Below are 27,793 nucleotides of genomic sequence, written 5' to 3'. Positions count from 1 at the left end.
TGGCGCATCCATTAGATGCGCCAATCCTGGTGCTTCGCCCCAGCTCATCCCGCGCCCTGGTGCGGTGGCAAACGGGGTAATATATGGGGTTAATACCAGATGTGTAATGTCACCTGGCATCAAGCCCTGGGGTTGGTGAGGTCAGGCGTCTATCAGATACCCGACATCACCAACCCAGTCAGTAATAAAAAAAAATAGACGACAAACACATTTTTATTTGAAAAAACACTCCCCAAAACATTCCCTCTTTAACCAATTTATTAGAAAGAAAAACAAATCCAGGTCTGCTGTAATCCAAGGGGTTGCCATGACGATCCGCACTGTCCCAGTCAATGAAGAGCAGGATGTTCCCCATTGGCTGGGAGAGCAATGCAGTGACCTGAGCTAACATCAATTGGTCAGCCCAGGTCACTGCAGGGGGGTGACAAGTGCTGCTGTCAGCGAGGTACATTACCTGCGCTGATCTCCAGCACACTGACAGCCCCTGTCACTGAGGTCAATGACCGGCGCCTTCACATCAAGTATCGCGAGAGGTCCGTGATGTCACCGCCAGTGTCAGTCTCGGGTCGGAAGCGATAGGTGATGTGACAAGCGGCGGCCATGGAGGACAGTGACAGCGCTGAGGTCGGGATGGCGGGACTTCATCACCGCAGGTAAGCCGAGCGGGACCATGTGTATGTGTGTGTGTGTGTGTGTGCGTGTGTATATGTATGTATACATGCCGCGGGCAGGAGGGGGCGGAGCGAGCTGAGCGGGAAGTGTGGGCTTCCTGCACGTAACTAAGATAAACATCGGGTTACTAACCAAAGCGCTTTGCTTGGATACCCGATGTTTATCTTGGTTACCAGCTTGTGGCAGGCTGCCAGCGATGGCTCCTGCACACTGTAGCTGGGAGGGGGGGGGGTGTGAGTGTGTGTGTGTGTATATGTATGTGTACATGCCGCGGGCAGGAGGGGGCGGAGTGAGCTGAGCGGGAAGTGTGGGCTTCCTGCACGTAACTAAGATAAACATCGGGTTACTAACCAAAGCGCTTTGCTTGGATACCCGATGTTTATCTTGGTTACCAGCTTGTGGCAGGCTGCCAGCGATGGCTCCTGCACACTGTAGCTGTAAAAAGCCCTGCTTTTTGCTGCTAGAACCGTTCTCGAACGTATCTAGAACTATCGAGCTTTTAGCAAAAAGCTCAAGTTCTAGTTCGATCTCGAACAGCCCAAAAATCACTCGAGCCTAGAACTGGAGAACCACGAACCGCGAACCGCGCTCAACTCTAGCCACAATTTCCAGCAATTTTTTTTATTATAATAGCTTATTAAAAAATGAGCAGGAGGGTGTAATGCAGAGGTGCTGGAAATTGATTGGCACCAGTGGGACATAATGGAATACAACAGCCACTTTTTGAATGCCACAAAGTTTCAGCATTTTTTTCAATTATAATAGCTTATTAAAAATGAGCAGTAGGGTGTAATGCAGAGGTGCTGGAAATTGCTTGGCACCAGTGGGACACAAATGGAGTCCAACAGCCACTTTTTGATGCCACAAAGTTTCAGCATTTTTTTCAATTATAATATGTTATTTAAAATGAGCAGGAGGGTGTAATGCAGAGGTGCTGGAAATTGCTTGGCACTAGTGGGACACAATGGAGTACAACAGCCACTTTTAGGATGCCTCTAAATTTCAGCATTTTTTTCTATTATAATAGCTTATTAAAAAATTAGCAGGAGGGTGTACTGCAGAGGTGCTGGAAATTGCTTGGCAACAGTGGGATACAAATTGAGTCCAAAAGCCACTTTTTGGATGCCACAAAGTTTCAGCATTTTTTTCAATTATAATAGCTTATTACAAATGAGCAGGAGGGTGTAATGCAGACGTGCTGGAAAATGTTTGGCACCAGTGGGCCACTAATGGAGTCCAACAGCCACTTTTTGGATGACACAAAGTTTCAGCATTTTTTTCAATTATAATAGCTTATTAAAAATGAGCAGGAGGGTGTAATGCAGAGGTGCTGGAAATTGCTTGGAACCAGTGGGACAATAATGGAGTACAACAGCCACTTTTTGGATGCCACTAAGTTTCAGCATTTTTTGCTATTGTAATAGCTTATTAAAAATGAGCAGGAGGGTGTAATGCAGAGGTGCTGGAAATGGCTTGACACCAGTGGCACACTAAAGGAGTACAACAGCCACTTTTAGGATGCCACTAAGTTTCAGGATTTTTTGCTATTATACCAGCTTATTAAAATGAGCAGGAGGGTGTAACGCAGAAGTGCTGGAAATTCCTTGGCACCAGTGGGACACTAATGGAGTCCAACAGCCACTTTTTGGATGCCACAAAGTTTCAGCATTTTTTTCAGTTATAACAGCTTATTAAAAATGAGCAAGAGGGTGTAATGCAGAGGTGCTGGAAATTGCTTGGAACCAGTGGGACACTAATGGAGTCCAACAGCCACTTTTTGGATGCCACAAAGTTTCAGTATTTTTTTCAGTTATATTAGCTTATTACAAATGAGCAAAAGGGTGTAATGCAGAGGTGCTGGAAATTGTTTGGCACCAGTGGGACACTAATGGAGTCCAACAGCCACTTTTTGGATGACAAAAAGATTCAGCATTTTTTTCAATTATAATAGCTTATTAAAAATGAGCAGGAGGGTGTAATGCTGAGGTGCTGGAAATTGCTTGGCACCAGTAGGACACAAATTGAGTCCAACAGCCACTTTTTAGATGCCACTAAGTTTCAGCATTTTTTTCTATTATAATAGCTTATTAAAAATGAGCAGGAGGGTGTAATGCAGAGGTGCTGGAAATTGTTTATAACCAGTGGGACACAAATGGCGTCCAACAGCCACTTTTTGTATGCCACAAAGTTTTAGCATTTTTTTCAATTATAATAACTTATTAAAAATAAACAGGAGGGTGTAATGCAGAGGTGATGGAAATTGCTTGGCACCAGTGGGACACAAATTGAGTCCAACAGCCACTTTTGGACGTCACAAAGTTTCAGCATTTTTTTCAATTATAATAGCTTATTAAAAGTGAGCAGGAGGTTGTAATGCAGAGGTGCTGGAAATGGCTTCGCACCAGTGGGACAGTAATGGAGTACAACAGCCACTTTTAGGATGCCACTAAGTTTCAGCATTTTTTTAATTATAATATCTTAATAAAAATGAGCAGGAGGGTGTAATGCAGAGGTGCTGGAAATTACTTGGCACCAGTGGGACAATAATGGAGTACAACATCCACTTTTTGGATGCCACTAAGTTTCAGCATTTTTTGCTATTATAATAGCTTATTGAAAATTAGCAGGAGGGTGTAATGCAGAGGTGCTGGAAATTGATTGGCACCAGTGGGACACCAATGGAGTACAACAGCCACTTTTTGGATGCCACAAAGTTTCAGCAATTTTTTCTATTATAATAGCTTATTAAAAAATTAGCAGGAGGGTGTAATGCAGAGGTGCTGGAAATTGATTGGCACCAGTGGGACATAATGGAATACAACAGCCACTTTTTGAATGCCACAAAGTTTCAGCATTTTTTTCAATTATAATAGCTTATTAAAAATGGGCAGGAGGGTGTAATGCAGAGGTGCTGGAAATTGCTTGGCACCAATGGGACACAAATGGAGTCCAACAGCCACTTTTTGGATGACACAAAGTTTCAGCATTTTTTTCAATTATAATAGCTTATTAAAAATGAGCAGGAGGGTGTAATGCAGATGTGCTGGAAAAGGCTTGGAACCAGTGGGACAATAATGGAGTACAACAGCCACTTTTTGGATGCCACTAAGTTTCAGCATTTTTTGCTATTGTAATAGCTTATTAAAAATGAGCAGGAGGGTGTAATGCAGAGGTGCTGGAAATGGCTTGACACCAGTGGCACACTAATGGAGTCCAACAGCCACTTTTTGGATGACACAAAGTTTCAGCATTTTTTGCTATTATACCAGCTTATTAAAATGAGCAGGAGGGTGTAACGCAGAGGTGTTGGAAATTGCTTGGCACCAGTGGGACACTAATGGAGTCCAACAGCCACTTTTTGGATGACAAAAAGATTCAGCATTTTTTTCAATTATAATAGCTTATTAAAAATGAGCAGGAGGGTGTAATGCTGAGGTGCTGGAAATTGCTTGGCACCAGTAGGACACAAATTGAGTCCAACAGCCACTTTTTAGATGCCACTAAGTTTCAGCATTTTTTTCTATTATAATAGCTTATTAAAAATGAGCAGGAGGGTGTAATGCAGAGGTGCTGGAAATTGTTTATAACCAGTGGGACACAAATGGCGTCCAACAGCCACTTTTTGTATGCCACAAAGTTTTAGCATTTTTTTCAATTATAATAACTTATTAAAAATAAACAGGAGGGTGTAATGCAGAGGTGATGGAAATTGCTTGGCACCAGTGGGACACAAATTGAGTCCAACAGCCACTTTTGGACGTCACAAAGTTTCAGCATTTTTTTCAATTATAATAGCTTATTAAAAGTGAGCAGGAGGTTGTAATGCAGAGGTGCTGGAAATGGCTTCGCACCAGTGGGACAGTAATGGAGTACAACAGCCACTTTTAGGATGCCACTAAGTTTCAGCATTTTTTTAATTATAATATCTTAATAAAAATGAGCAGGAGGGTGTAATGCAGAGGTGCTGGAAATTACTTGGCACCAGTGGGACAATAATGGAGTACAACATCCACTTTTTGGATGCCACTAAGTTTCAGCATTTTTTGCTATTATAATAGCTTATTGAAAATTAGCAGGAGGGTGTAATGCAGAGGTGCTGGAAATTGATTGGCACCAGTGGGACACCAATGGAGTACAACAGCCACTTTTTGGATGCCACAAAGTTTCAGCAATTTTTTCTATTATAATAGCTTATTAAAAAATTAGCAGGAGGGTGTAATGCAGAGGTGCTGGAAATTGATTGGCACCAGTGGGACATAATGGAATACAACAGCCACTTTTTGAATGCCACAAAGTTTCAGCATTTTTTTCAATTATAATAGCTTATTAAAAATGGGCAGGAGGGTGTAATGCAGAGGTGCTGGAAATTGCTTGGCACCAATGGGACACAAATGGAGTCCAACAGCCACTTTTTGGATGACACAAAGTTTCAGCATTTTTTTCAATTATAATAGCTTATTAAAAATGAGCAGGAGGGTGTAATGCAGATGTGCTGGAAAAGGCTTGGAACCAGTGGGACAATAATGGAGTACAACAGCCACTTTTTGGATGCCACTAAGTTTCAGCATTTTTTGCTATTGTAATAGCTTATTAAAAATGAGCAGGAGGGTGTAATGCAGAGGTGCTGGAAATGGCTTGACACCAGTGGCACACTAATGGAGTCCAACAGCCACTTTTTGGATGACACAAAGTTTCAGCATTTTTTGCTATTATACCAGCTTATTAAAATGAGCAGGAGGGTGTAACGCAGAGGTGTTGGAAATTGCTTGGCACCAGTGGGACACTAATGGAGTCCAACAGCCACTTTTTGGATGACACAAAGTTTCAGCATTTTTTTCAATTATAATAGCTTATTGAAAATGAGCAGGAGGGTGTAATGCAGAGGTGCTGGAAATTGCTTGGCACCAATGGGACACAAATGGAGTCCAACAAAAACTTTTTGGATGCCACAAAGTTTCAGCATTTTTTTCAATTATAATATCTTATTTGAAATGAGCAGAAGGGTGTAATGCAGAGGTGCTGGAAATTGCTTGGCACCAGTGGGACACAAATGGAGTCCAACAGCCACTTTTTGATGCCACAAAGTTTCAGCATTTTTTTCAATTATAATATGTTATTTAAAATGAGCAGGAGGGTGTAATGCAGAGGTGCAGGAAATTGCTTTGCACTAGTGGGACACAATGGAGTACAACAGCCACTTTTTGAATGCCACTAAATTTCAGCATTTTTTTCTATTATAATAGCTTATTAAAAAATGAGCAGGAGGGTGTACTGCAGAGGTGCTGGAAATTGTTTGGCACCAGTGAAATACAAATTGAGTCCAAAAGCCACTTTTTGGATGCCACAAAGTTTTAGCATTTTTTTCAATTATAATAACTTATTTAAAATAAACAGGAGGGTGTAATGCAGAGGTGATGGAAATTGCTTGGCACCAGTGGGACACAAATGGAGTCCAACAGCCACTTCTGGATGCCACAAAGTTTCAGCATTTTTTTCAATTATAATAGCTTATTAAAAGTGAGCAGGAGGTTGTAATGCAGAGGTGCTGGAAATGGCTTGGCACCAGTGGAGCACTATTGGAGTACAACAGCCACTTTTTGGATGCCACAAAGTTTCAGCAATTTTTTCTATTCTAATAGCTTACTAAAAAGTAGCAGAAGGGTGTAATGCAGAGGTGCTGGAAATTGTTTGGCGCCAGTGGGACACTAATGGAGTCCAACAGCCACTTTTTGGATGACAAAAAGATTCAGCATTTTTTTCTATTATAATAGCTTATTAAAAATGAGCAGGAGGGTGTAATGCAGAGGTGCTGGAAATTGTTTATAACCAGTGGGACACAAATGGCGTCCAACAGCCACTTTTTGTATGCCACAAGGTTTCAGCATTTTTTTCAATTATAACAGCTTATTAAAAATGAGCAGGAGGGTGTAATGCAGAGGTGCTGGAAATTGTTTGGCACCAGTGGGACACAAATGGAGTCCAACATTCACTTTTTGGATGCCACTAAGTTTCAGCATTTTTTTCAATTATAATATCTTAATAAAAATGAGCAGGAGGGTGTAATGCCGAGGTGCTGGAAATTGCTTGGCACCAGTGGGACAGTAATGGAGTACAACAGCTACTTTTTCGATGCCACTAAGTTTCAGCATTTTTTTCTATTATAATAGCTTATTAAAAATGAGCAGGAGGGTGTAATGCAGAGGTGCTGGAAATTGCTTGGCACCAGTGGGACAGTAATGGAGTACAACAGCTACTTTTTGGATGCCACTAAGTTTCAGCATTTTTTGCTATTATAATAGCTTATTTAAAAGGATCAGGAGGGTGTAATGCAGAGGTGCTGGAAAAGGTATGGCACCAGTGGGACTCCAATGGAGTACAACAGCCACTTTTTGGATGCCACAAAGTTTCAGCAATTTTTTCTATTATAATAGCTTATTAAAAAATTAGCAGGAGGGTGTAATGCAAAGGTGCTGGAAATTGCTTAGCACTAGTGGGACACAATGGAGTACAACAGCCACTTTTAATGCCACAAAGTTTCAGCATTTTTTCAATTATAATAGCTTATTAAAAATGAGCAGGAGGTTGTAATGCAGAGGTGCTGGAAATGGCTTGGCACCAGTGGGACAGTAATGGAGTACAACAGCCACTTTTAGGATGCCACTAAGTTTCAGCATTTTTTTCTATTATAATAGCTTTTTAAAAATGAGCAGGAGGGTGTACTGCAGAGGTGCTGGAAATTGTTTGGCACCAGTGGGATACAAAAGGAGTTCAACAGCCACTTTTTGGATGCCACAAGGTTTCAGCATTTTTTTCAATTATAATAGCTTATTAAAAATGAGCAGGAGGGTGTAATGCAGAGGTGCTGGAAATTGCTTGGCACCAGTGGGACACAAATTGAGTCCAACAGCCTCTTTTTAGATGCCACTAAGTTTCAGCATTTTTTTCAATTATAATATCTTAATAAAAATGAGCATGAGGGTGTAATGCAGAGGTGCTGGAAATTGCCTGGCACCAGTGGGACAGTAATGGAGTACAACAGCTACTTTTTGGATGCCACTAAGTTTCAGCATTTTTATCTATTATAATAGCTTATTAAAAATGAGCAGGAGGGTGTAATGCAGAGGTGCTGGAAATTGCTTGGCACCAGTGGGACAGTAATGGAGTACAACAGCTACTTTTTGGATGCCACTAAGTTTCAGCATTTTTTGCTATTATAATAGCTTATTTAAAAGGATCAGGAGGGTGTAATGCAGAGGTGTTGGAAAAGGTATGGCACCAGTGGGACTCCAATGGAGTACAACAGCCACTTTTTGGATGCCACAAAGTTTCAGCAATTTTTTCTATTATAATAGCTTATTAAAAAATTAGCAGGAGGGTGTAATTCAAAGGTGCTGGAAATTGCTTAGCACTAGTGGGACACAATGGAGTACAACAGCCACTTTTAATGCCACAAAGTTTCAGCATTTTTTTCAATTATAATAGCTTATTAAAAATGAGCAGGAGGTTGTAATGCAGAGGTGCTGGAAATGGCTTGGCACCAGTGGGACAGTAATGGAGTACAACAGCCGCTTTTAGGATGCCACTAAGTTTCAGCATTTTTTTCTATTATAATAGCTTTTTAAAAATGAGCAGGAGGGTGTACTGCAGAGGTGCTGGAAATTGTTTGGCACCAGTGGGATACAAAAGGAGTTCAACAGCCACTTTTTGGATGCCACAAGGTTTCAGCATTTTTTTCAATTATAATAGCTTATTAAAAATGAGCAGGAGGGTGTAATGCAGAGGTGCTGGAAATTGCTTGGCACCAGTGGGACACAAATTGAGTCCAACAGCCACTTTTTAGATGCCACTAAGTTTCAGCATTTTTTTCTATTATAATAGCTTATTAAAAATGAGCAGGAGGGTGTAATGCAGAGGTGCTGGAAATTTTTTATAACCAGTGGGACACAAATGGCGTCCAACAGCCACTTTTTGTATGCCACAAAGTTTTAGCATTTTTTTCAATTATAATAACTTATTAAAAATAAACAGGAGGGTGTAATGCAGAGGTGCTGGAAATGGCTTGGCACCAGTGGGACAGTAATGGAGTACAACAGCCACTTTTAGGATGCCACTAAGTTTCAGCATTTTTTTCTATTATGATAGCTTTTTAAAAATGAGCAGGAGGGTGCACTGCAGAGGTGCTGGAAATTGTTTGGCACCAGTGGGATACAAAAGGAGTTCAACAGTCACTTTTTGGATGCCACAAGGTTTCAGCATTTTTTCCAATTATAATAGCTTATTAAAAATGAGCAGGAGGGTGTAATGCAGAGGTGCTGGAAATTGTTTGGCACCAGTGGGACACAAATGGAGTCCAACATTCACTTTTTGGATGCCACAAAGTTTCAGCATTTTTTTCAATTATAATATCTTAATAAAAATGAGCAGGAGGGTGTAATGCCGAGGTGCTGGAAATTGCTTGGCACCAGTGGGACAGTAATGGAGTACAACAGCTACTTTTTGGATGCCACTAAGTTTCAGCATTTTTTCTATTATAATAGCTTATTAAAAATGAGCAGGAGGGTGTAATGCAGAGGTGCTGGAAATTACTTGGCACCAGTGGGATAGTAATGGAGTACAACAGCTACTTTTTGGATGCCACTAAGTTTCAGCATATTTTGCTATTATAATAGCTTATTTAAAAGGATCAGGAGGGTGTAATGCAGAGGTGCTGGAAATGGTATGGCACCAGTGGGACACCAATGGAGTACAACAGCCACTTTTTGGATGCCACAAAGTTTCAGCAATTTTTTCTATTATAATAGCTTATTAAAAAATTAGCAGGAGGGTGTAATGCAAAGGTGCTGGAAATTGCTTAGCACTAGTGGGACATAATGGAGTACAACAGCCACTTTGAGGATGCCACTAAGTTTCAGCACTTTTTTCTATTATAATAGCTTTTTAAAAATGAGCAGGAGGGTGTACTGCAGGGGTGCTGGAAATTGTTTGGCACCAGTGGGATACAAAAGGAGATCAACAGCCACTTTTTGGATGCCACAAGGTTTCAGCATTTTTTTCAATTATAATAGCTTATTAAAAATGAGCAGGAGGATGTAATGCAGAGGTGCTGGAAATTGTTTGGCACCAGTGGGACACAAATGGAGTCCAACATAAACTTTTTGGATGCCACAAAGTTTCAGCATTTTTTTCAATTATAATATCTTAATAAAAATGAGCATGAGGGTGTAATGCAGAGGTGCTGGAAATTGCCTGGCACCAGTGGGACAGTAATGGAGTACAACAGCTACTTTTTGGATGACAAAAAGATTCAGCAGTTTTTTCTATTATAATAGCTTATTAAAAATGAGCAGGAGGGTGTAATGCAGAGGTGCTGGAAATTGTTTATAACCAGTGGGACACAATTGGCGTCCAACAGCCACTTTTTGTATGCCACAAGATTTCAGCATTTTTTTCAATTATAATAGCTTATTAAAAATGAGCAGGAGGGTGTAATGCAGAGGTGCTGGAAATTGTTTGGCACAAGTGGGACACAAATGGAGTCCAAAATTCACTTTTTGGATGCCACAAAGTTTCAGCATTTTTTTCTATTATAATATCTTAATAAAAATGAGCAGGAGGGTGTAATGCCGAGGTGCTGGAAATTGCTTGGCACCAGTGGGACAGTAATGGAGTACAACAGCTACTTTTTGGATGCCACTAAGTTTCAGCATTTTTTTCTATTATAATAGCTTATTAAAAATGAGCAGGAGGGTGTAATGCAGAGGTGCTGGAAATTGCTTGGCACCAGTGGGACAGTAATGGAGTACAACAGCTACTTTTTGGATGCCACTAAGTTTCAGCATTTTTTGCTATTATAATAGCTTCTTTAAAAGGATCAGGAGGGTGTAATGCAGAGGTGCTGGAAATGGTATGGCACCAGTGGGACTCCAATAGAGTACAACAGCCACTTTTTGAATGCCACAAAGTTTGAGCAATTTTTTCTATTATAATAGCTTATTAAAAAATTAGCAGGAGGGTGTAATGCAAAGGTGCTGGAAATTGCTTAGCACTAGTTGGACACAATGGAGTACAACAGCCACTTTTGGATGGCACAAAGTTTCAGCATTTTTTCAATTATAATAGCTTATTAAAAATGAGCAGGAGGTTGTAATGCAGAGGTGCTGGAAATGGCTTGGCACCAGTGGGACAGTAAAGGAGTACAACAGCCACTTTTAGGATGCCACTAAGTTTCAGCATTTTTTTCTATTATAATAGCTTTTTAAAAATGAGCAGGAGGGTGTACTGCAGAGGTGCTGGAAATTGTTTGGCACCAGTGGGATACAAAAGGAGTTCAACAGCCACTTTTTGGATGCCACAAGGTTTCAGCATTTTTTTCAATTATAATAGCTTATTAAAAATGAGCAGGAGGGTGTAATGCAGAGGTGCTGGAAATTGTTTGGCACCAGTGGGACACAAATGGAGTCCAACATTCACTTTTTGGATGCCACAAAGTTTCAGCATTTTTTTCAATTATAATATCTTAATAAAAATGAGCAGGAGGGTGTAATGCCGAGGTGCTGGAAATTGCTTGGCACCAGTGGGACAGTAATGGAGTACAACAGCTACTTTTTGGATGCCACTAAGTTTCAGCATTTTTTTCTATTATAATAGCTTATTAAAAATGAGAAGGAGGGTGTAATGCAGAGGTGCTGGAAATTGCTTGGCACCAGTGGGATAGTAATGGAGTACAACAGCTACTTTTTGGATGCCACTAAGTTTCAGCATTTTTTGCTATTATAATAGCTTATTTAAAAGGATCAGGAGGGTGTAATGCAGAGGTGCTGGAAATGGTATGGCACCAGTGGGACACCAATGGAGTACAACAGCCACTTTTTGGATGCCACAAAGTTTCAGCATTTTTTTCTATTATAATAGCTTATTAAAAATGAGCAGGAGGGTGTAATGCAGAAGTGCTGGAAATGGTATGGCACCAGTGGGACACCAATGGAGTACAACAGCCACTTTTTGGATGCCACAAAGTTTCAGCATTTTTTTCTATTATAATAGCTTATTAAAAATGAGCAGGAGGGTGTAATGCAGAGGTGCTGGAAATTGCTTGGCACCAGTGGGATAGTAATGGAGAACAACAGCCACTTTTTAGATGCCACTAAGTTTCAGCATTTTTTTCTATTATAATAGCTTATTAAAAATGAGCAGGAGGGTGTAATGCAGAGGTGCTGGAAATTGTTTATAACCAGTGGGACACAAATGGCGTCCAACAGCCACTTTTTGTATGCCACAAAGTTTTAGCATTTTTTTCAATTATAATAACTTATTAAAAATAAACAGGAGGGTGTAATGCAGAGGTGATGGAAATTGCTTGGCACCAGTGGGACACAAATGGAGTCCAACAGCCACTTTTGGATGCCACAAAGTTTCAGCATTTTTTTCAATTATAATAGCTTATTAAAAATGAGCAGGAGGGTGTAATGCCGAGGTGCTGGAAATTGCTTGGCACCAGTGGGACAGTAATGGAGTACAACAGCTACTTTTTGGATGCCACTAAGTTTCATCATTTTTTTCTATTATAATAGCTTATTAAAAATGAGCAGGAGGGTGTAATGCAGAGGTGCTGGAAATTGCTTGGCACCAGTGGGATAGTAATGGAGTACAACAGCTACTTTTTGGATGCCACAAAGTTTCAGCATTTTTTGCTATTATAATAGCTTATTTAAAAGGATCAGGAGGGTGTAATGCAGAGGTGCTGGAAATGGTATGGCACCAGTGGGACACCAATGGAGTACAACAGCCACTTTTTGGATGCCACAAAGTTTCAGCAATTTTTTCTATTATAATAGCTTATTAAAAAATTAGCAGGAGGGTGTAATGCAAAGGTGCTGGAAATTGCTTAGCACTAGTGGGACATAATGGAGTACAACAGCCACTTTGAGGATGCCACTAAGTTTCAGCATTTTTTTCTATTATAATAGCTTTTTAAAAATGAGCAGGAGGGTGTACTGCAGAGGTTTTGGAAATTGTTTGGCACCAGTGGGATACAAAAGGAGTTCAACAGCCACTTTTTGGATGCCACAAGGTTTCAGCATTTTTTTCAATTATAATAGCTTATTAAAAATGAGCAGGAGGGTGTAATGCAGAGGTGCTGGAAATTGTTTGGCACCAGTGGGACACAAATGGAGTCCAACATACACTTTTTGGATGCCACAAAGTTTCAGCATTTTTTTCAATTATAATATCTTAATAAAAATGAGCATGAGGGTGTAATGCAGAGGTGCTGGAAATTGCCTGGCACCAGTGGGACAGTAATGGAGTACAACAGCTACTTTTTGGATGCCACTAAGTTTCAGCATTTTTTTCTATTATAATAGCTTATTAAAAAATTAGCAGGAGGGTGTAATGCAGAGGTGCTGGAAATTACTTGGCACCAGTGGGACAATAATGGAGTACAACATCCACTTTTTGGATGCCACTAAATTTCAGCATTTTTTTCAATTATAAAAGCTTAATAAAAATGAGCAGGAGGGTGTAATGCAGAGGTGCTGGAAATTGTTTGGCACCAGTGGGACACAAATGGAGTTCAACAGCCACTTTTTGATGCCACAAAGTTTCAGCATTTTTTTCAATTATAATATGTAAATTAAAATGAGCAGGAGGGTGTAATGCAGAGGTGCTGGAAATTCCTTGGCACTAGTGGGACACAATGGAGTACAGCAGCCACATTTAGGATGCCACTAAATTTCAGCATTTTTTTCTATTAAAATAGCTTATTAAAAAATGAGCAGGAGGGTTTACTGCAGAGGTGCTGGAAATTTTTTGGCACCAGTGGGACACAAATGGAGTTCAACAGCCACTTTTTGAATGCCACAAAGTTTCAGCATTTTTCTCAATTATATTGGCTTATTAAAAATGAGCAGGAGGGTGTAATGCAGAGGAGCTGGAAATTGCTTGGCACCAGTGGGATACAAATTGAGTCCAACAGCCACTTTTTGGATGCCACAAAGTTTCAGCATTTTTATCAATTATAATATCTTATTAAAAATGAGCAGGAGGGTGTAATGCAGAGGTGCTGGAAAATGTTTGGCACCAGTGGGCCACTAATGGAGTCCATCAGCCACTTTTTGGATGACACAAAGTTTCAGCATTTTTTTCAATTATAATAGCTTATTAAAAATGAGCAGGAGGGTGTAATGCAGATGTGCTGGAAATGGCTTGGAACCAGTGGCACACTAATGGAGTACAACAGCCACTTTTAGGATGCCACTAAGTTTCAGCATTTTTTGCTATTATACCAGCTTAATAAAATGAGCAGGAGGGTGTAATGCAGAGGTGCTTGAAATTGTTTGGAACCAGTGGGACACAAATGGAGTCCAACAGCCACTTTTTGGATGACACAAAGTTTCAGCATTTTTTATAATTATAATAGCTTATTAAAAATGAGCAGGAGGGTGTAACGCAGAAGTGCTGGAAATTCCTTGGCACCACTGGGACACTAATGGAGTCCAACAGCCACTTTTTGGATGCCACAAAGTTTCAGCATTTTTTTCAATTATAATAGCTTATTAAAAATGAGCAGGAGGGTGTAATGCAGAGGTGCTGGAAATTGATTGGCACCAGTGGGACATAATGGAGTACAACAGCCTCTTTTTGAATGCCACAAAGTTTCAGCAATTTTTTCAATTATAATAGCTTATTAAAAATGAGCAGGAGGGTGTAATGCAGAGGTGCTGGAAATTCATTGGCACCAGTGGGACATAATGGAGTACAACAGCCACTTTTTGAATGCCACAAAGTTTCAGCATTTTTTTCAATTATAATAGCTTATTAAAAATAAGCAGGAGGGTATAATGCAGAGGTGCTGGAAATTGCTTGGCACCAATGGGACACAAATGGAGTCCAATAGTAACTTTTTGGATGCCACAAAGTTTCAGCATTTTTTTCAATTATAAAATCTTATTAAAAATGAGCAGAAGGGTGTAGTGCCGAGGTGCTGGAAATTGCTTGGCACCAGTGGGACACAAATGGCGTCCAACAGCCACTTTTTGATGCCACAAAGTTTCAGTATTTTTTTCAGTTATAATAGCTTATTAAAAATGAGCAGGAGGGTGTAATGCAGAGGTGCTGGAAATTGCTTGGCACTAGTGGGACACAATGGAGTACAACAGCCACTTTTTGAATGCCACAAAGTTTCAACATTTTTTTCAATTATAATGGCTTATTAAAAATGAGCAGGAGGGTGTAATGCAGAGGTGCTTGAAATGGCTTGGCACCAGTGGCACACTAATGGAGTACAACAGCCACTTTTAGGATGCCACAAAGTTTCAGCATTTTTTGCTATTATAATAGCTTATTAAAAATGAGCAGGAGGGTGTAATGCAGAGGTGCTGGAAATTACTTGGCACCAGTGGGACACAAATGGAGTCCAACAGCCACTTTTTGATGCCACAAAGTTTCAGTATTTTTTTCAATTATAATAGCTTATTAAAAATGAGCATGAGGGTGTAATGCAGAGGTGCTGGAAATTGCTTGGAACTAGTGGAGCACTAATGGAGTCCAACAGCCACTTTTTGGATGCCACAAAGTTTTAGTAATTTTTTCTATTCTAAAAGCTTATTAAAAATTAGCAGGAGGGTGTACTGCAGAGGTGCTGAAAATTGGCACCAGTGGGACACAAATGGAGTTCAAAAGCCACTTTTTGAATGCCACAAAGTTTCAACATTTTTTTCAATTATAATGGCTTATTAAAAATGGGCAGGAGGGTGTAATGCAGAGGTGCTGGAAATTGCTTGGAACCAGTGGGACACAAATGGAGTACAACAGCCACTTTTAGGATGCCACTATGTTTCAGCATTTTTTGCTATTATACTAGCTTATTAAAAATGAGCAGGAGGGTGTAATGCAGAGGTGCTGGAAATTGCTTGGCACCAGTGGGACACTAATGGAGTCCAATAGCACCTTTTTGGATGCCACAAAGTTTCAGTATTTTTTTCAATTATAATAGCTTATTACAAATGAGCAAAAGGGTGTAATGCAGAGGTGCTGGAAATGGCTTGGCACCAGTGGGACAGTAATGGAGTACAACAGCTACTTTTTGGATGCCACTAAGTTTCAGCATTTTTTTCTATTATAATAGCTTATTAAAAATGAGCAGGAGGGTGTAATGCAGAGGTGCTGGAAATTGCTTGGCACCAGTGGGATAGTAATGGAGTACAACAGCTACTTTTTGGATGCCACAAAGTTTCAGTATTTTTTTCAATTATAATAGCTTATTACAAATGAGCAAAAGGGTGTAATGCAGAGGTGCTGGAAATGGCTTGGCACCAGTGGGACAGTAATGGAGTACAACAGCTACTTTTTGGATGCCACTAAGTTTCAGCATTTTTTTCTATTATAATAGCTTTTTAAAAATGAGCAGGAGGGTGTACTGCAGAGGTGATGGAAATTGTTTGGCACCAGTGGGATACAAAAGGAGTTCAACAGCCACTTTTTGGATGCCACAAGGTTTCAGCATTTTTTTCAATTATAATAGCCTATTAAAAATGAGCAGGAGGGTGTAATGCAGAGGTGCTGGAAATTGTTTGGCACCAGTGGGACACAAATGGAGTCCAACATTCACTTTTTGGATGCCACAAAGTTTCAGCATTTTTTTCAATTATAATATCTTAATAAAAATGAGCAGGAGGGTGTAATGCCGAAGTGCTGGAAATTGCTTGGCACCAGTGGGACAGTAATGGAGTACAACAGCTACTTTTTGGATGCCACTAAGTTTCAGCATTTTTTTCTATTATAATAGCTTATTAAAAATGAGCAGGAGGGTGTAATGCAGAGGTGCTGGAAATTGCTTGGCACCAGTGGGATAGTAATGGAGTACAACAGCTACTTTTTGGATGCCACTAAGTTTCAGCATTTTTTGCTATTATAATAGCTTATTTAAAAGGATCAGGAGGGTGTAATGCAGAGGTGCTGGAAATGGTATGGCACCAGTGGGACACCAATGGAGTACAACAGCCACTTTCAGGATGCCACAAAGTTTCAGCAATTTTTTCTATTATAATAGCTTATTAAAAAATTAGCAGGAGTGTGTAATGCAGAGGTGCTGGAAATTACTTGGCACCAGTGGGACAATAATGGAGTACAACATCCACTTTTTGGATGCCACTAAGTTTCAGCATTTTTTGCTATTATAATAGCTTATTGAAAATTAGCAGGAGGGTGTAATGCAGAGGTGCTGGAAATTGATTGGCACCAGTGGGACATAATGGAGTACAACAGCCACTTTTTGAATGCCACAAAGTTTCAGCATTTTTTTCAATTATAATAGCTTAATAAAAATGAGCAGGAGGGTGTAATGCAGAGGTGCTGGAAATTCCTTGGCACCAGTGGGACACAAATGGAGTCCAACAGCCACTTTTTGATGCCACAAAGTTTCAGCAATTTTTTCAATTATAATATGTAATTTAAAATGAGCAGGAGGGTGTAATGCAGAGGTGCTGGAAATTCCTTGGCACTAGTGGGACACAATGGAGTACAGCAGCCACTTTTAGGATGCCACTAAATTTCAGCATTTTTTTCTATTATAATAGCTTATTAAAAAATGAGCAGGAGGGTGTAATGCAGAGGTGCTGGAAATTGATTGGCACCAGTGGGACACAAATGGAGTTCAACAGCCACTTTTTGAATGCCACAAAGTTTCAACATTTTTTTTAATTATAATAGCTTATTAAAAATGAGCAGGAGGGTGTAATGCAATGGTGCTGGAAATGGCTTGGCACCAATGGGACAATAACGGAGTACAACAGCCACTTTTTGGATGCCACTAAGTTTCAGCATTTTTTGCTAATATACCAGCCTTTTAAAATGAGCAGGAGGGTGTAATGCAGAGGTGCTGGAAACTGTTTGACACCAGTGGAGCACTAATGGAGTCCAACAGCCACTTTTTGGATGCCACAAAGTTTCAGCAATTTTTTCTATTCTAATAGCTTATTAAAAATTAGCAGGAGGGTGTAATGCAGAGGTGCTGGAGATTGTTTGACACCAGTGGGACACAAATGGAGTCCAACAGTAACTTTTTGGATGCCACAAAGTTTCAGCATTTTTTTCAATTATGAAATCTTATTAAAAATGAGCAGAAGGGTATAATGCCGAGGTGCTGGAAATTGCTTGGCACCAGTGGGACACAAATGGCGTCCAACAGCCACTTTGTGATGCCAAAAAGTTTCAGTATTTTTTTCAGTTATAATAGCTTATTAAAAATGAGCAGGAGGGTGTAATGCAGAGGTGCTGGAAATTGCTTGGCACTAGTGGGACACAATGGAGTACAACAGCCACTTTTTGAATGCCACAAAGTTTCAACATTTTTTCAATTATAATGGCTTATTAAAAATGAGCAGGAGGGTGTAATGCAGAGGTGCTGGAAATGGCTTGGCACCAGTGTCACACTAATGGAGTACAACAGCCACTTTTAGGATGCCACAAAGTTTCAGCAATTTTTTCTATTCTAATAGCTTAATAAAAATTAGCAGGAGGGTGTAATGCAGAGGTGCTGGAAATTGTTTGACACCAGTGGAGCACTAATGGAGTACAACAGCCACTTTTAGGATGCCACTAAGTTTCAGCATTTTTTTCTATTATAATAACTTATTAAAAGTGAGCAGGAGGGTGTACTGCAGAGGTGCTGAAAATTGTTTGGCACCAGTGGGACACAAATGGAGTTCAACAGCTACTTTTTGAATGCCACAAAGTTTCAACATTTTTTTCAATTGTAATGGCTTATTAAAAATGAGCAGGAGGGTGTAATGCAGAGGTGCTGGAAATGGCTTGGCACCAGTGGGACAATAATGGAGTACAACAGACACTTTTTGGATGCCACTAAGTTTCAGCATTTTTTGCTATTATAATAGCTTATTAAAAATGAGCAGGAGGGTGTAATGCAGGGGTGCTGGAATTGGCTTGGCACCAGTGGCACACTAATGGAGTACAACAGCCACTTTTAGGATGCCACTAAGTTTCAGCATTTTTTGCTATTATACCAGCTTATTAAAATGAGCAGGAGGGTGTAATGCAGAGGTGCTGGAGATTGTTTGACACCAGTGGGACACAAATGGAGTCCAACAGTAACTTTTTGGATGCCACAAAGTTTCAGCATTTTTTTCAATTATAATATCTTATTAAAAATGAGCAGAAGGGTGTAATGCAGAGGTGCTGGAAATTGCTTGGCACCAGTGGGAGACAAATGGAGTCCAACAGCCACTTTTTGATGCCACAAAGTTTCAGTATTTTTTTCAATTATAATAGCTTATTAAAAATGAGCAGGAGGGTGTACTGCAGAGGTGCTGGAAATTGTTTGGCACCAGTGGGACACAAATGGAGTTCAACAGCCACTTTTTGAATGCCACAAAGTTTCAACATTTTTTTCAATTATAATGGCTTATTAAAAATGTGCAGGAGGGTGTAATGCAGAGGTGCTGGAAATTGCTTGGCACCAGTGGGATACAAATTGAGTCCAACAGCCACTTTTTGGATGCCACGAAGTTTCAGCAATTTTTTTCAATTATAATATCTTATTAAAAATGAGCAGCGGGGTGTAATGCAGAGGTGCTGGAAATTGCTTGGCACCAGTGGGACACAAATGGAGTCCAACAGCCAATTTTAGGATGCCACTAAGTTTCATCATTTTTTGCTATTATAATAGCTTATTAAAAATGAGCAGGAGGGTGTAATGCAGAGGTGCTGGAAATGGCTTGGCACCAGTGGCACACTAATGGAGTACAACAGCCACTTTTAGGATGCCACTAAGTTTCAGCATTTTTTGCTATTATACCAGCTTATTAAAATGAGCAGGAGGGTGTAATGCAGAGGTGCTGGAAATTGTTTGACACCAGTGGAGCACTAATGGAGTCCAACAGCCACTTTTTGGATGCCACAAAGTTTCAGCAATTTTTTCTATTCTAATAGCTTAATAAAAATTAGCAGGAGGGTGTAATGCAGAGGTGCTGGAAATTGATTGGCACCAGTGGGACATAATGGAGTACAACATCCACTTTTTGAATGCCACAAAGTTTCAGAATTTTTTTCTATTATAATAGCTTATTAAAAATGAGCAGGAGGGTGTAATGCAGAGGTGCTGGAAATTGCTTGTCACTAGTGGGACACAATGGAGTACAACAGCCACTTTTAGGATGCCACTAAGTTTCAGCATTTTTTTCTATTATAATAACTTATTAAAAGTGAGCAGGAGGGTGTACTGCAGAGGTGCTGAAATTTGTTTGGCACCAGTGGGACACAAATGGAGTTCAACAGCCACTTTTTGAATGCCACAAAGTTTCAACATTTTTTTCAATTATAATGGCTTATTAAAAATGAGCAGGAGGGTGTAATGCAGAGGTGCTGGAAATGGCTTGGCACCAGTGGGACAATAATGGAGTACAACAGACACTTTTTGGATGCCACTAAGTTTCAGCATTTTTTGCTATTATAATAGCTTATTAAAAATGAGCAGGAGGGTGTAATGCAGAGGTGCTAGAATTGGCTTGGCACCAGTGGCACACTAATAGAGTACAACAGCCACTTTTAGGATGCCACAAAGTTTCAGCATTTTTTTCAATTATAATATCTTATTAAAAATGAGCAGAAGGGTGTAATGCAGAGGTGCTGGAAATTGCTTGGCACCAGTGGGACACAAATGGAGTCCAACAGCCACTTTTTGATGCCACAAAGTTTCAGTATTTTTTTCAATTATAATAGCTTATTAAAAATGAGCAGGAGGGTGTACTGCAGAGGTGCTGGAAATTGTTTGGCACCAGTGGGACACAAATGGAGTTCAACAGCCACTTTTTGAATGCCACAAAGTTTCAACATTTTTTTCAATTATAATGGCTTATTAAAAATGTGCAGGAGGGTGTAATGCAGAGGTGCTGGAAATTGCTTGGCACCAGTGGGATACAAATTGAGTCCAACAGCCACTTTTTGGATGCCACGAAGTTTCAGCAATTTTTTTCAATTATAATATATTATTAAAAATGAGCAGCGGGGTGTAATGCAGAGGTGCTGGAAATTGCTTGGCACCAGTGGGACACAAATGGAGTCCAACAGCCAATTTTAGGATGCCAATAAGTTTCATCATTTTTTGCTATTATAATAGCTTATTAAAAATGAGCAGGAGGGTGTAATGCAGAGGTGCTGGAAATGGCTTGGCACCAGTGGCACACTAATGGAGTCCAACAGCCACTTTTTGGATGCCACAAAGTTTCAGCAATTTTTTCTATTCTAATAGCTTAATAAAAATTAGCAGGAGGGTGTAATGCAGAGGTGCTGGAAATTGATTGGCACCAGTGGGACATAATGGAGTACAACATCCACTTTTTGAATGCCACAAAGTTTCAGCATTTTTTTCAATTATAATAGCTTATTAAAAATGAGCAGGAGGGTGTAATGCAGAGGTGCTGGAAATTGCTTGGCACTAGTGGGACACAATGGAGTACAACAGCCACTTTTAGGATGCCACTAAGTTTCAGCATTTTTTTCTATTATAATAACTTATTAAAAGTGAGCAGGAGGGTGTACTGCAGAGGTGCTGAAAATTGTTTGGCACCAGTGGGACACAAATAGAGTTCAACAGCCACTTTTTGAATGCCACAAAGTTTCAACATTTTTTTCAATTATAATGGCTTATTAAAAATGAGCAGGAGGGTGTAATGCAGAGGTGCTGGAAATGGCTTGGCACCAGTGGGACAATAATGGAGTACAACAGACACTTTTTGGATGCCACAAAGTTTCAGCATTTTTTTCAATTATAATATCTTATTAAAAATGAGCAGAAGGGTGTAATGCAGAGGTGCTGGAAATTGCTTGGCACCAGTGGGACACAAATGGAGTCCAACAGCCACTTTTTGATGCCACAAAGTTTCAGTATTTTTTTCAATTATAATAGCTTATTAAAAATGAGCAGGAGGGTGTACTGCAGAGGTGCTGGAAATTGTTTGGCACCAGTGGGACACAAATGGAGTTCAACAGCCACTTTTTGAATGCCACAAAGTTTCAACATTTTTTTCAATTATAATGGCTTATTAAAAATGTGCAGGAGGGTGTAATGCAGAGGTGCTGGAAATTGCTTGGCACCAGTGGGATACAAATTGAGTCCAACAGCCACTTTTTGGATGCCACGAAGTTTCAGCAATTTTTTTCAATTATAATATCTTATTAAAAATGAGCAGCGGGGTGTAATGCAGAGGTGCTGGAAATTGCTTGGCACCAGTGGGACACAAATGGAGTCCAACAGCCACGTTTTGGATGCCACAAAGTTTAAGTATTTTTTTCAATTATTATAGCTTATTACAAATGAGCAGGAGGGTGTCACGCAGAAGTGCTGGAAATTGCTTGGCACCAGTGGGACACAAATGGAGTCCAACAGCCAATTTTAGGATGCCACTAAGTTTCGGCATTTTTTTTCTATTATAATAGCTTATTAAAAATGAGCAGGAGGGTGTAATGCAGAGGAGCTGGAAATTGCTTGGTACCAGTGGGACACTAATGGAGTACAACATCCACTTTTTGGATGCCACAAAATTACAGCATTTTTTGCTATTATACTATCTTATTAAAAATGAGCAGTAGGGTGTAATTCAGAGGTGCTGGAAATTGCTTGGCACCAGTGGGACACTAATGGAGTACAATAGCCACTTTTTGGATGCCACTAAGTTTCAGCATTTTTTTCTATTAAAATGGCTTATTAAAAATGAGCAGAAGGGTGTAATGCAGAGGTGCTGGAAATTGCTTGGTACCAGTGGGATACAAATTGAGTCCAACAACCACTTTTTGGATGCCACTAAGTTTCAGCATTTTTTGCAATTATAATAGCTTATTAAAAATGAGCAGGAGGGTGTAATGCAGAGGTTCTGGAAATGCCTTGGCACCAGTGGGACACAAATGGAGTCAAACAGCCACTTTTTGGATGCCACAAAGTTTCAGCATTTTTTGCTATTTTACTAGCTTATTAAAAATGAGCAGGAGGGTGTATTGCAGAGGTGCTGGAAATGGCTTAGCACCAGTGGGACACTAATGGAGTACAACAGCCATTTTTTGGACGCCACTAAGTTTCAGCATTTTTTGCTATTATAATAGCTTAGTAAAAATGAGCAGGAGGGTGTAATGCAGAGGTGCTGGAAATTGCTTGGCACTAGTGGCACACTAATGAAGTACAACAGCCACTTTTAGGATGCCATTAGGTTTCAGCATTTTTTGCTATTATACTAGCTTATTAAAATGAGCAGGAGGGTGTAATGCAGAGGTGCTGGAAATTGCTTAACACCAGTGGGACACAAATGGAGTACAACAGCCACTTTTTGGATGCCACAAAGTTTCAGCAATTTTTTCTATTATAATAGCTTATCAAAAATTAGCAGGAGGGTGTAGTGCAGAGGTGCTGGAAATTGCTTGGCACTAGTGGGACATAATGGAGTACAACAGCCACTTTTAGGATGCCACTAAGTTTCAGCATTTTTTTCTATTATAATTGCTTATTAAAAATGAGCAGGAGGGTGTAATGCAGAGGTGCTGGAAATTGTTTGGCACCAGTGGGACACAAATGGAGTTCAACAGCCACTTTTTGGATGCCACAAAGTTTCAGCATTTTTTTCAATTAAAATGGCTTATTAAAAATGAGCAGAAGGGTGTAATGCAGAGGTGCTGGAAATTGCTTGGCACCAGTGGGATACAAATTGAGTCCAACAGCCACTTTTTGGATGCCACAAAGTTTCAGCATTTTTTTCAATTATAATAGCTTATTAAAAATGAGCAGGAGGGTGTAATGCAGAGGTGCTGGAAATTGCTTGGCACCAGTGGGACACAAATGGAGTCCAACAGCCACTTTTTGGATGACACAAAGTTTCAGCATTTTTTTCAATTATAATAGCTTATTAAAAATGAGCAGGAGGGTGTAATGCAGAAGTGCTGGAAATTGCTTGGCACCAGTGGGACACAAATGGAGTACAACAACAACATTTTTGGATGGCACAAAGTTTCAGCATTTTTTTTCTATTATAATAGCTTATTACAAATGAGCAGGAGGGTGTAATGCAGAGGTGCTGAAAATTGCTTGGCACCAGTGGGACACTAATGGAGTCCAACAGCCACTTTTTGGGTGCCACAAACTTTCAGCATTTTTTGCTATTTTACTAGCTTATTAAAAATGAGCAGGAAGGTGTATTGCAGAGGTGCTGGAAATGGCTTGGCACCAGTGGGTTACTAATGGAGTCCGACAGACACTTTTTGGATGCCACTATGTTTTAGCATTTTTTGCTAATATAACAGCTTATTAAAGAAGTTGTCCAGTTACCAAAACTGATTTTTTTTTTCTGATAAATCTTGCTAATATGTGTCCCTCAACACATCTATTATGTTTTTTCAGCAAAATTACCTTTTATTGTGCACTAGCAGCACACGGTCATTGCTGGCTCCAGCTCTGATGGGGTTAATCTCTCTTCTGACTTCCTGTGTTCAGTTCCTACAAGTCCCAGAATTCTTTGTGGCTCTAGGGCGGTGTCTGGCTTACCTAACACACCCACTGTGTCTAATACACCCACTCTGCTCCCACCCAAACCCTCCTCCCTGCCTCTTCTCTGTGGATGCACTGAGATCAATCATAAAAGAGACAGCAGCAGCTTTACACAGCCAGGGAAGAAAGTGTGTGTGCGCGTATATACAGTGTGTGTGTATATACAGCGTGTGTGCGCGTATATACAGTGTATGTGTGTATATACAGTGTGTGTGTGAGTGTGTATGTGTGTGTGTATGTCATACTCACCTGTCTGCAGGGTCCGGGTGCCATGCCTGCTTCCAGCCCCTGTCTCGGTAGCGCCGCTTCGGCTGTGTGCAGTTTCCTCGGGGCACGTACGAAGCTTGCAGGACCTGGCGGTGGATCACCTGATGCAGTCACCTGACGCATCAGCTGATCGATTCTCGTGGTGTCGCCGGCTTTTTCGCGCCCGGCCGGCTATCAGCTGATCCTGCCGTCAGGGGACTTCATCAGCTGATTACTGGCTGCTCCTGCAGTGATGGGCCAGGATCAGACTCCGCTGCAGGAGCTGCCGGTAATCAGCACAGACGTGAGTATTTATTTATTTATTTATTTTTTTTGCACTGATGCTTCAGCTGATTGTATAATCGGCTTTTATACAATCAGCTGATGTGTCATGTGATTCACGTAGTTTAACCTGACACATCATCTGATCGCTTTGCCTTCCAGCAAACCGATCAGATGATATTGGATCCGGATTGGGCGGTGCGGGACCCTTGACCCAGGATTACTGTGGAGGGGGGTTTATTTCAATAAAGATGGAGTCACTAATTGTGTTGTGTTTTATTTCTAATAAAAATATTTTTCTGTGTGTTGTGTTTTTTTTTTTATCATTACTAGAAATTCATGGTGGCCATGTCTAATATTGGCGTGACACCATGAATTTCGGGCTTAGGGCTATCTGATAATATACAGCTAGCCCTAACTCCATTATTACCCAGCTAGCCACCCGGCATCAGGGCAGCTTGAAGAGTTGGATACAGCTCCAGAAGATGGCGCTTCTATGAAAGCGCCATTTTCTGGGGTGGCTGCGGACTGCAATTCGCAGTGGGGGTGCCCAGAAAGCTTGGGCACCCTTCACTGTAGATTCCAATCCCCAGCTGCCTAGTTGTACCCGGCTGGACACTAAAATTAGGCGAAGCTCACGTCATTTCTTTTTTAAAATTATTTCATTAAATTCATGAAATAATTAAAAAAAAAGGGCTTCTCTATATTTTTGGTTCCCAGCCGGGTACAAATAGGCAGCTGGGGGTTGGGGGCAGCCCGTACCTGCCTGCTGTACCCGGCTAGCATACAAAAATATGGCGAAGCCCATGTCATTTTTTTTTTCTTTTTGGGTAAAAAACTGCATACAGTCCTGGATGGAGGATGCTGAGCCTTGTAGTTCTGCAGCTGCTGTCTGCTCTCCTGCATACACTAGTGAATGGAGGATGCTGAGCCTTGTAGTTCTGCAGCTGCTGTCTGCTCTCCTGCATACACTAGTGAATGGAGGATGCTGAGCCTTGTAGTTCTGCAGCTGCTGTCTGCTCTCCTGCATACAATGAACATTTTGAATAAGGAAATGACATCAGACCTTTTTTTTTTTTCATCAACAATCTTTAATGGCATTGTGCACTGATTATGATTATGATGCAGCACACTATGTGTCAGAGCAGAGCATGTCACTGTCTCCACTCCGCTGACCTCACAGCCCGTACACGCTGCGATGGATGCAGGGGGACACAGAACAAGTAATCGGCCGACACTGGAGTCATCTGATTACTTGGGATGAATTGAGCAGTAAAATGCTCTGGTGCTCGATGGGCGAAGCCCATGCCAATTTTTTTAAAAAAATTCATTCAAAATAAAAAAACAAAAAAATCACATTGTTTGTGGGCTCCCGCTGCATTTTCTATTGCTAAGGGTAACCAAAGCAGCTACTGGCTGCTAGCCCCCGCTGCTTGGTGTTACTTTCACTGGCAATAGAAATGCAGGGAAGCATTTTTTTTTTTATAAAGGTTTTTCCCTGAAAATGTTTTTAAGAAAATGACGTGGGCTTCGCCATATTTTTGTATGCTAGCCAGGTACAGCAGGCAGCTACGGGCTGCCCCCAACCCCCAGCTGCCTAGTTGTACCCGGCTGGGAACCAAAAATATAGAGAAGCCCTTTTTTTTCATGAATTTCATGAAATAATTAAAAAAAAAAAAAAATGACGTGGGCTTCACCAAATTTTTGAGTCCAGCCAGGTACAACAAGGCAGCTGGGGATTGGAATCCACAGTGCAGGGTGCCCAAACTTTCTGGGCCCCCCACTGCGAATTGCAGTCCACAGCTGCCCCAGAAAATGGCGCTTTCATGGAAGCGCCATCTTCAGGCGCTGTATCCAACTCTTCCAGTGGCCCTGGTGGCAGGTGGCACGCTGGGTAATAAGGGGTTAATACCAGCTATGTTTTACCAGCTGGTATACAGCCCGAGATGCTTAATGTCAGGCCAAGTTTAACCTGGCCATTAAGAATCTCCAACAAAGGGTTTAAAAAAAAAAAAAAGACATCACACAGAGAAAAATACTTTATTAGAAATAAATACACAGACACAGTAGGGACTCCATGTTTATTACTCCCTCTCACCCCTCCACGATGGAGAGATTTCTGTACTGACCATGCCAGGAGAGAGCGAGGAAAAGAGAGCGAGCGGGGGGGAGAAGAGAGCGAGCGAGGGGGGAGAAGAGAGCGAGCGGGGGGGGAGAAGAGAGGGGGGGAGAAGAGAGAGAGGGGGGGAGAAGAGAGAGAGGGGGGAGAGAGAGAGGGGGGAGAGAGAGAGGGGGGGAGAAGAGAGAGAGGGGGAGAGAAGAGAGAGAGGGGTGGGAGAAGAGAGAGAGGGGGGAGAAGACAGAGAGGGGGGGAGAAGAGAGCGAGGGGGGGAGAAGAGAGAGAGGGGGGAGAGAGAGAGGGGGGAGAGAGAGAGGGGGGGAGAAGAGAGAGAGGGGGAGAGAAGAGAGAGAGGGGGGAGAAGAGAGAGAGGGGGGGAGAAGAGAGCGAGGGGGGGAGAAGAGAGCGAGGGGGGGAGAAGAGAGAGGGGGGGGAGAAGAGAGAGAGGGGGGGGAGAAGAGAGAGGGGGGGAGAAGAGAGAGAGAGGGGGGAGAAGAGAGAGGGGGGAGAAGAGAGAGAGGGGGGGTAGAAGAGAGAGGGGGGGTAGAAGAGAGAGGGGGGGGAGAAGAGAGTGGGGAAAGAAGAGGGGGGGCAGAGGTGCTCTGTCACCAACTGTCTCCACTCTGTGACTTGTGCTGCAGGTGACAGAGTGCAGACAGTTGGTCCCATGCAGCAGGACAGATGGCAGAGCACAGCGGTGACATGCCTGTCAGTGTCTTGCTGCTGGGAGGAGAAGATGATCACACTGCCCGACACCGGCCGCTCTCCTGACATCGCAGCAGAGCGGGCGGGTGGACAGTGTGATCCCATACTTACGTGCAGGGGGGGATTCAGCTGAAGACCCCCCCACCGGAACTGCACACTGGCACCCCGTGCCTCACTATCTGCAGGACGCCGGCTCCACACTGACGTCCTCCGGATCCTCCCCTCGA

Source organism: Anomaloglossus baeobatrachus, chromosome 7, assembly GCF_048569485.1.
Source record: "Anomaloglossus baeobatrachus isolate aAnoBae1 chromosome 7, aAnoBae1.hap1, whole genome shotgun sequence".
Lineage (NCBI taxonomy): Eukaryota > Metazoa > Chordata > Amphibia > Anura > Aromobatidae > Anomaloglossus > Anomaloglossus baeobatrachus.
This window is presented reverse-complemented; position numbering follows the sequence as displayed.